Source organism: Garra rufa, chromosome 1 (genome assembly GCF_049309525.1).
Source record: "Garra rufa chromosome 1, GarRuf1.0, whole genome shotgun sequence".
Lineage (NCBI taxonomy): Eukaryota > Metazoa > Chordata > Actinopteri > Cypriniformes > Cyprinidae > Garra > Garra rufa.
The window spans coordinates 88,478,495-88,488,494 of NC_133361.1; the positions used below are offsets into that span (position 1 = coordinate 88,478,495).

Sequence of the window (10,000 nt, forward strand, 5' to 3'; positions counted from 1 at the left end):
GCCTTTGTCCCGTAGCTCCTGTGGCAAGTGAGCTTCTGCCGGGCGGCTTGTGGAGAAAGTGTTCTTATATAAAAAGTAAGAAGCGCGCAATAAACAAGAGCCCGGATAGCTCAGTCGGTAGAGCATTAGACTTTTTTTTAATCTGAGGGTCCAGGGTTCAAGTCCTTGTTCCGGTGAAGGGCCATCTTCTTGTTGTCGCCCTCAGCTTGCAGTCGTGCCGGTCCAGCTCTGCCGTGTGGCGGCATACGCTTAAAGATGTGACAGAGTTCACATAGAGTGTTTGCTATGCTGCCCCTTCATGAATGTTTCGTTGCTTGTGGTGGGCTGTTTATGCGCTGATGACGAGAAACTCGAGATGTGTCTCTATGCCCTTCGACCTGTGCGCTCACTGTGGTAAACCACTACGCTCACCAAGGGTAATCTAGGGTGCCGACACCTGCCAACATGATTTTCGTCACCCCCCTCACTCCAAATGGGAGAAGTAAAAGTTACGAAAGTCCCTTCCCTCACCCAGTATTCACAAACCCGATCAAGGTAATGTCATCTCTTTTTTCATGCCCCCGTATTAGAGGCCAAAAAAAATATTAAATGAAATAAAGCGGTCCAAATAATGACCCACTGTAATGTGTAGCATTCAAGATATTGAGAGACTTTAGCTCGTGGCGGGTCAATCTGGTATTTCATGGAGTAGGGGCTCGTTTTGGCAAGTTGGGTGCAGTCGCGTGTGCTGAGAGCGAAGAACAGCAAGCGCAACTCTTCATTAGTATAGTGGACAGTATCTCCGCCTGTCACGTGGAAGACTGGGGTTAGATTCCCCAACGGGGAGACCTAGTTCTCTGCTGCTGTTGAACGACTCATCCAAAAGCTTTTGGTGCAGACAGAGGTCACAGAAGGAGTTCTGCTTCGAGGTCAACCGCAGCCGAAAACAATGCGTTGGCCGGGAATCGAACCCGGGTCAACTGCTTGGAAGGCAGCTATGCTCACCACTATACCAGCAACCAAGCGCTCTGTGCCAGTTTTAAGCAATCAGAAAAGAATGCTCGAATCCGGGTCACGGCAGCCCTTTGCTGTTAAGCGACGGGGACGTCCAGCTCCTTTTTGCCAACTCACCCTTCAGTTGAATTATGCGCCTGAAGCTCGGCGGCATCCTGTGCTGCCCGCCTCCAGCCAAGAGAGCAGGTGGTCCACAGGCAGGCGAGAGATGACAGGTCTCCCCGCGCAGGTTCGAACCGTGGAGAATGTGGTCGGGCATTCCCCCTTTTACCTTTAGCTTCTTGCGACGGTGGTTGGGCCTTCCAAGGCCTTTGGCCTTCGCTCTCTCTGACGTAATTGCGTGCAGCCTTTGTCCCGTAGCTCCTGTGGCAAGTGAGCTTCTCCCAGGCGGCTTGTGGAGAAAGTGTTCTTATATAAAAAGTAAGAGGCACACCAAACACAAGAGCCCGGCGTACGCTTAAAGATGTGACAGAGTTCACATAGAGTGTTTGCTATGCTGCCCCTTCATGAATTTTTCGTTGCTTGTGGTGGGCTGTTTATGCGCTGATGACGAGAAACTTGATATGTGTCTCTATGCCCTTGGACCTGTGCGCTCACTGTGGTAAACCACTACGCTCACCAAGGGTAATCTAGGGTGCCGACACCTGCCAACATGATTTTCGTCACCCCCCTCACTCCAAGTGGGAGAAGTAAAAGTTACGAAAGTCCCTTCCTTCACCCAGTATTCACAAACCCGATCAAGGTAATGTCATCTCTTTTTTCATGCCCCCGTATTAGAGGCCAAAAAAAAAATATTAAATGAAATAAAGCAGTCCAAATAATGACCCTCTTTAATGTGTAGCATTCAAGATGTTGAGAGAGTTTAGCTCGTGGCGGGTCAATCTGGTATTTCATGGAGTAGGGGCCGAATGTGGTCGGGCATTCCCCCTTTTACCTTTAGCTTCTTGCGACGGTGGTTGGGCCTTCCAAGGCCTTTGGCCTTCGCTCTCTCTGACGTAATTGCGTGCAGCCTTTGTCCCGTAGTTCCTGTGGCAAGTGAGCTTCTCCCAGGCGGCTTGTGGAGAAAGTGTTCTTATATAAAAAGTAAGAGGCACACAAAACACAAGAGCCCGGATAGCTCAGTCGGTAGAGCATCAGACTTTTAATCTGAGGGTCCAGGGTTCAAGTCCCTGTTCGGGCGAAGGGCCATCTTCTTGTCGGCGGCCTCAGCTTGCAGTCGTGACAGTCCAGCACTGCCGTGTGTCGGCGTACGCTTAAAGATGTGACAGAGTTCACATAGAGTGATTGCTTCATGAATTTTTCGTTGCTTGTGGTGGGCTGTTTTCCCCTTTAGGAGTTTTGCGCTAGACGATTTTAGTAAAGCGGTAGCCAGTTCATTGTTTTTTCAGCCAACTTTGAGGTCGACAACGGGACAGAGGACATCAGGGTCGCCGTAGTCGTGGCCGAGTGGTTAAGGCGATGGACTAGAAATCCATTGGGGTTGTTGGTGAAAAATTCATAAGGGGTGATTTTTATGCTCATGTGATATACATTTATGTGTTAAGGGATGTACACAGAGAAGCTCTCTTTCTCTAGTCCCTTTGTGCCAAATGAGTAAGGAAGGGTCTGAGGGCCTCATGAGACCATAGGCTGACCTTAGGGGTCAGGAGGGGGAGGCTTAAGACAATTGCAGAGAGTGTTTGGGGTAAATAATGTATAGAGATGTCTTTCTACTGTCTATCCCATGTGAGAGTATCAGCAGGTTTTCAATTTGTGACCTTGGGTGTGTGAAGAGGTATAAAGCGCAGCAAATCCCTCCCTCCTGCATCACACTCATGCAGCAAACCTGTGTTTCTGTACGACTGTTGATCTTCTTTGCAAAGAATAAACCTTTTTATTAACTATTACTTAAGTTTGTCTTTATTACCGAGGTCTCAAGGGAAATTTCCTCGACAAACTTGGTGTCAGAAGTGGGATTTCATGGCTGTGTCTTCTGACCTGACAGCGGAACGGTGACCGTAATCCTGAACAATAGATGTTCAGCCCTAACCCCGACTAGGATTAAGGGAGACAGGGGCCGTCCCGCCGAGGGCCGGAGGAGCACCACTGGAATCATCAAACGAACCAAATCAAGCCTCCAAAACTGAGACTCTCTGGTAAGAGACAGACTTAATTATTTTCTTTTTTGGGAAAAAGGTAAATTGAAAGTAAATAGGTAAATTTGGAAAAAGGGGACGAACCATACTGACAATTGACAAAATCTACGCGCGAGAGACGTACCAGAGGGTACTGATCGCAACCACGCAGTGGAAGTCTGCGGGGGGTAGATTTGGAAGTGGGAAAGCTTCGACCTCTCCAATCTTGGGTGAAAGATTGGTCCTGTTGGAGACGTCTGACAGGGTATAGGGCGCGCCCGGCTAGGGAAAAAGGTACACTTTGGAAAAAGTGGTCAAGCGTCAGTATGGGGAAATCTCAGAGCAAAATTGAGAAATATGATACGCCGACATTTAGGCAAATGAGAAAGTTGGTGGGTGAAAAGTGTATTTTGGACATAGAAAAACTGATTATGTATCATGAATTTCCTAGGGATGGAACCTTGAGTGTTGTGAAGCTGAAAGCAGTGAAAGAGTCAGTTAGGGAGGGCAGTGAGGTGCCAAAGAAATGTTGTAAGAGGCATGTGTGTAAGGAATGTGAGGGAACGGTGAATTGTTGGCTTGGCGAGGCAGAGAGAAGAGAAAGAGGGGCTTTACAAAAAGCAATGACAGGGAGTGAAACGAAGATCGGAAAAAAAAAACAGACAATAGTAGAGGATAATGAGGAAAAGATCGATAGAATGTTGAAGGAATTAAAAGTGAGTGAAGAGGAAATTAGGGAATTAAAAGAAGGAAAAACATTTGCATTAATCACAAGTACTGATATGTCTGATGTTTCTGTCTTTAAACATGTTCCACCGCCGTACAATGTCCATCACTACCCTGTGGCCGAGCTGCGCGCTTGGAAAGTTGATCCCGACCTCGACTGCTCCCCTCCAAAACACCCTACAGCACCGCAAGAAGAAGCAGCAGCATGTGGAGCTGAGCCAGACGCACTGCCCGAAGAGACTCTAGGGGGTGACAAGCTGAGCACCGAACTGTTAAGGTTTTGTGAAGAATTCAGCCCGACGATAATGGAGCTAAGGAGACTTTTGCTGTCAAAGCTGGGGCCGACGAACTGGTACAAGATCAGGGGCAGAGTGCCAGAGGACGATTACAGAAGGAAGAGCAGCGACTGCGATGATCCCGCAAATTATGCATACCGGAGAGCTGTGGACAGAGTCGTTGACACGATCAAAGACACGTTTCCGATGCGAATCGACATGTCCAGAGTCAGCCGATGCCAGCAGGAGAAAGATGAAAGGGTCGATGAGTACTACTGCCGCCTGCACGAGGCATTCAACCAATTCTCAGGGCTGACTGAACCGGCGGACAGAGGTCAAGAGCCGGGGAGATGGGAGAGTCATTTGAGAAATGCCTTCCTGGACGGACTGAGACCGGACATTGCGGAAAAGGTAAAAATTTCCTGCATTGAGTTCAGAGAAGTAAGATTGGCCACAGTTTTGATTCACGCGCGACACGCTGATAAGCTGCAGAGAGAGAAGCGTGAGAAGAAACAGGCCAGAATGGACAGAGATCTACAGCTGAGTTTGGCGAAGATAGCCACAGGTGCGCGAAGAGAGAACTGCAAAGGCTGGGGCAGAGGGAAAAAGAAGAAAGCCCCAGCGAAACCTCAGCGCAAGTGGAGCTGCTGGATATGTGAGACCGACGACCATGACTTCAGAGGCTGCTCCAAATGCCGTGCATGCAAACAGGATGGACATTGGGCTGAGAATTGCCCCAAAGCGAGGAAGCAAGAGGAAAAATGGATCGGACTGATGCCAGGAGGGGAACGGGGAGCAGGAGGGGGAGGAGGAGACGAGCGAGCGGCCACAAGTAAAGGGAAGTGAATATAAATCAATTACACACACATACGCATACGCATACAAATACACTGATGTACTGACTGCTCTTTGCAATGAAGAAAAAGCTTGCTTTCCTGTGTCTGTGTCTGAAATGAATGATGATGCTGTTGAAAAGCAGTATGCTATGTATAAGTCTGAGGCGTTTAAAGAAATGCCGAAATATTCACTGATAGTTCAGGGAAAACGAATTGAATTTTTAGCTGATTCAGGGGCTAGAAGGTCAACCGTGCGACTATGTGACTTACCATGTGTACCAGAGCTAACAGATCATGTTTCTGGGTCTCTCTGTGCGTCAGGACGTACAATGTTTGAGAGATTTACAGAACCATTAATTTGCGAAACAGAAACAGGAAGGGTGCTAAAACATGCATTCTTGCTTTCAAAAACTTGTCCCGTACCCATTTTAGGACGAGATCTGATGTGCAAACTAAATTTGAGGCTCATTGCTGATCTCACGGGTGTCAGATGTGTGGAAGGAGATGAGCAGTGGAGCTGTTTGCACGAAAGAGTCTCAATGGGCTTACGAATGGCACATCATAAATCATGATTGGGCTACAATGATGTGCGAAAAAGCTAGGGAATGTGCAACATGCTCTGAGGCAGAAATAATGGCACCTGATGATTTGCATTGTACGTCACATGTCGTAGTGGAAAGGGAAGAAAACTATGAAAAAGATTGGTTTCAGCAGACTTGTGCAGAGACTCTGAGTTTTGACAAAATGTTTTGGCGAAAGGATGTGTGTGCGTTGGCAGCATGCCTTTCAGAGGCTCAGTCTAAACAATGTACAGAGCAGACAGTTCCACATTTGTCGTTAGCGAAGGCTGAAGGACAGGCTTGGGCAGAGGTTGGTTTGTTTATAAAACAATGTGTCGATAGTTTAGACTGGAGAGAAATAGACTCAGGATTGAAACACAGTGAGACTTTGAAAGCATTTATGATGACAGTTGAATGCAAAATTGAGGTTGAAAGAATTATAAGACCAATTCTAAATGACAAAACTGACTGGGAGAATCAGTGCATGGTAAATGTTGAGCCCTCAGATATTCATTCAGCACTGGCAGAGGTACCATCACATGTATGGGCCAAACACAAATATGATGTGGGGTTAATTAAAGGATGTGAACCACGTGTAATCACTCCAAAATCTGATTACAGGCCATGTCAACATCAATATCCACTAAGAAAAGAGGCAATTGAGGGAATAAGGCCAGTGTTTGAATCCTTGTTGAAGGAGGGGGTGATAATTCCATGCGATGATTCGCCAGTTAGAACTCCAATTTTCCAGTGAGAAAAATAAGGGACAAAGGTCAGCCGGCCCAATGGAGGTTTGTACAGGATTTACAGGCAGTAAACGCAGCGACAATACAGAGAGTTCCTTTGGTGCCTAATCCTTATGCAATCCTTTCTCAGATACCGGCTGATGCAAACTTCTTTTCAGTGATTGATTTGGCTCAGTGTGCCAGTGGCAAAAGAGAGCCAATACTGGTTTGCATTTGAATTTAATGGCAAAGGCTATTGCTTTCAACAGTTAGCTCGAAATTTTGCCGAATCGCCAACTAAATTCAACGAAGCGCTGAAAAGAAGTTTGGAACCACTTAAATTATCAGAGGGTATTGTTTTATTGCAGTATATTGATGATATTTTTTGTGTTCTCTAGACGAAGCTACCTGCGTAGCAGACTCTGTGACCCCCCTGAAACTTTTGGCTGAGGAGGGCCACAGAGTCAGCCTGTCAAAAATTGCAATTTGCAAAACAACAGGTAACATTTTTGGGACATGTCATAACACCAAATTGTAAAATCTCTGTCTGACAAGCGTGTTGAAGGTATAAAGAATGTACCAAAACCGATCACAAAAAAACAAATGTTGTCATTTTTGGGAATGTGTTCGTATTGCAGAACGTTCATCCCCAATTATGCAATTCTGGAACAACCCCTAAGAAGCCTAACAGTAGGAAAGGGGCTAAAATCCACCGACAAAATTGAGTGGACAAATTGTCAACATGAAAATTGAGTTAACCCAAGCGCCTGCTTTGGGCCTTCCAAATGGTGATCGGCCGTTTGTGCAGATAGTAGATGAGAAAAATGGGTTTAGGATTTCTGTTTTATTGCAGTTTCATGGAGACAGACTGTGACCTGTGGCCTATTTTTTTTCAATCAAGCTAGAACCAGTAGTAGCAGGCCTGCCTTGCTGTCTGAAGGCGGTGGCATCTGCTGAGAAGGCCTTGATGATGTCTAGAGATTTCTTAGGGTGCCCTGACCTGACATTGATTGTCTGGCACACAGTGTCCATGATTCTGCATGAACAGAAAACATTGCATATATTGACGGCTCGGTGGTCGTGATACCACACTATCTTGCTCGATATTTCAAGAATAGCGTTAAACGTTGCACAACCTTGAATCCTGCCACCCTCCTTCGGACAGAGGAGGATGGGGAGGAACAACTGTTGTCTGACTGCGCTTGATCAAGTGAGTACGCCACATGCAGATCTTTCTGACGTACAACTTGAAACTGAAAGTGTCCTCTTTGTGGATAGTTCAGCGTTCTGAGATCCACAAACAGGTCAGAACAAAGTTGACTATTCTGTGATGACTGAATTTGAAATTGTGACATTTGGCTCGTTGCCATCACACTATTTAGCACAAGCAGCAGAGCTTGTGACTCTAACAGAGGCGTGAAAACTCAGGACGAATAAGTGTGTTACACTTTGAGTTTTTTCAAGATTTTAAAATTTAGATGGGCGCCCAATAGTTCATAATCTCCATTTTGGCAGCTTTATTAGAGATTTTTTTTTAGGGAAAGGATAGCCATTTGCAAATGTGCGGCTCACCCTAACCAGAAAAGACTCTGTTTCTCTAGGGAATGCAAGGACAGCGGCCTCACAGCAGACAGACAAACAGGAGTGCACCCTCTTATCTGAAACTCTCTCCAAAACTAATGAAAACATTTTTTCATCTTTACAGGCCATGCAGACTTTTGCGACAGCAAAGGCAAAGGAGCTCTGGAGGCGGGGCGCCTGTAAAATGACTGAGGGGATTTGGAGGGGTGTGGATGGCAGACCTAGTTTACCCGAACACTTCTTTTTACGTTATTGTCGTTTGACACATGGGTTAGACAATGTGTAAAAAGGGGGAATAGTGACACAAATGAAAGAATTGTGGTTTATAAAGGGGTTAACAACTGAAATTTGTGGAATTTTTTTATAATTTGCAACACACATTACGTGACAAAAGAGCAGTAGCAGTAGAAGAGGCTCAGACAATGCCACACATTTTGTTAATGAGGCAATAAAACAAAATGGGCAAAATTTGTGAGGAAACTGGACTTACATGGATTAAGTTGCTTTGCAATTGTTCTCATGTACATGAGAATGAGAAAGCGGGTAAGATCAAATTTGAGCCCGTATGAAATTTTGTTCGGCAGACCACCATACGTGGGCTTAGAGGGGGGAAACAACAGCTGCCATCAACAGGATCGTGTGAGCATGACATGTTAGGTTATTGCAAAGAAATGTCTTCTCTGTTGTCTAATATTTGTGTACAGGTGAAAGCTGCCCAAGGAAAGGTTGCTGAAAGTTCCTTGCACAACATCAAACCCGATGATTTCGTGGGATTTCATGGGGGATGAGATCTCAGGAATGAGTGAAAGGTGGCTGGGCCCATTCAATGTGTTCCTAACTACACACACAGCTGTGAAGGTAGCTGACGAGAGAGCCACGTGGATTCATGCTAGCCACTGTAAAAGGTCCCATCTACATCCTGGGAGGAGGAGCGGATGGAGTAAAGAGATTTGAGGCAGACTACAGCGACAACATTACAAATATTGTGGTGCACATGAGAAGGGCCGTAAAAGAGCCCGAAAAAACAGATTCCATACAAGCAGAAAGGTGGACCAGCCTCGGAGGAGGTTGGGCCTATTGGCTGTGTACAACTGTACTGCCGATGTTTGGGGCTTGTCTTTTACTTCTGATGTGTCTACCATGTATTTTGCAGTTGGTTTCCAGCTCAGTACAGAGACTGGTGACATCTAGCGTTTCACCAAAGGTGGTGATTGATAATGTGGTGATGGGTTTTGATTTGGAGAAACCAATCAGTGACAGTGATGATAGCAGTAGTGGAACTTACAGTGAAATGAATTAAGACAGGATGAAACGACGAAGGTTTTAAGCAGGTCATTTGTCCGTGTTACGAGACAATGCAACAAGACGAAGGGATTGACTGTCTTTATGTCTGTGACTGTAATGTGTGGCTTGCTTTCGAAAGGGGGAAAAAACCCAAAACAAAAAGCCTTTGCATATTTTAAGTTTTTTCCAACTTAAGAGAATGATCATTTATATAAAAATCAAAGATGAAGAATACAAATGTGATGTAACAACTTGAGTTTGCTATATTTTCATTATGAGTTTTAGAAATGTATTACATGTATTAGAAAGATGTAACCATAGAAAACATACAACCAGTAGTAATGAAGTTTTTTTTGAGTTTCATATGAATAACATTTCTATTTTGGGATCTGAGAGGTGACTGAGGGTCTGACCCATGTCAGGAATGCAATAACAGTGTTTATTCGTTTAGCCCGGCTTCCAGAGAACAAATGTGAAGTTGTGAAAATATGTTTAATTACTAGTGTTTGTTTAAGGGTGTATTAATGAATTTTTCCTTTTTTTTGATGATTGGTAATCAGTAAATGATTTAAAGGGGGAAATTGTTGGTGAAAAATTCATAAGGGGTGATTTTTATGCTCATGTGATATACATTTATGTGTTAAGGGATGTACACAGAGAAGCTCTCTTTCTCTAGTCCCTTTGTGCCAAATGAGTAAGGAAGGGTCTGAGGGCCTCATGAGACCATAGGCTGACCTTAGGGGTCAGGAGGGGGAGGCTTAAGACAATTGCAGAGAGTGTTTGGGGTAAATAATGTATAGAGATGTCTTTCTACTGTCTATCCCATGTGAGAGTATCAGCAGGTTTTCAATTTGTGACCTTGGGTGTGTGAAGAGGTATAAAGCGCAGCAAATCCCTCCCTCCTGC

General features: G+C 45.2%; 1 non-coding gene across 1 annotated transcript; it reads left to right on the forward strand.

The window, feature by feature from the left end:
• Positions 1–2,100: 2,100 nt before the first annotated feature.
• On the forward strand, positions 2,101–2,173 carry trnak-uuu (transfer RNA lysine (anticodon UUU)). Its single transcript has one exon. It is a non-coding gene; the product is annotated as a tRNA-Lys (tRNA).
• The last annotated feature ends 7,827 nt before the right edge of the window (positions 2,174–10,000 follow it).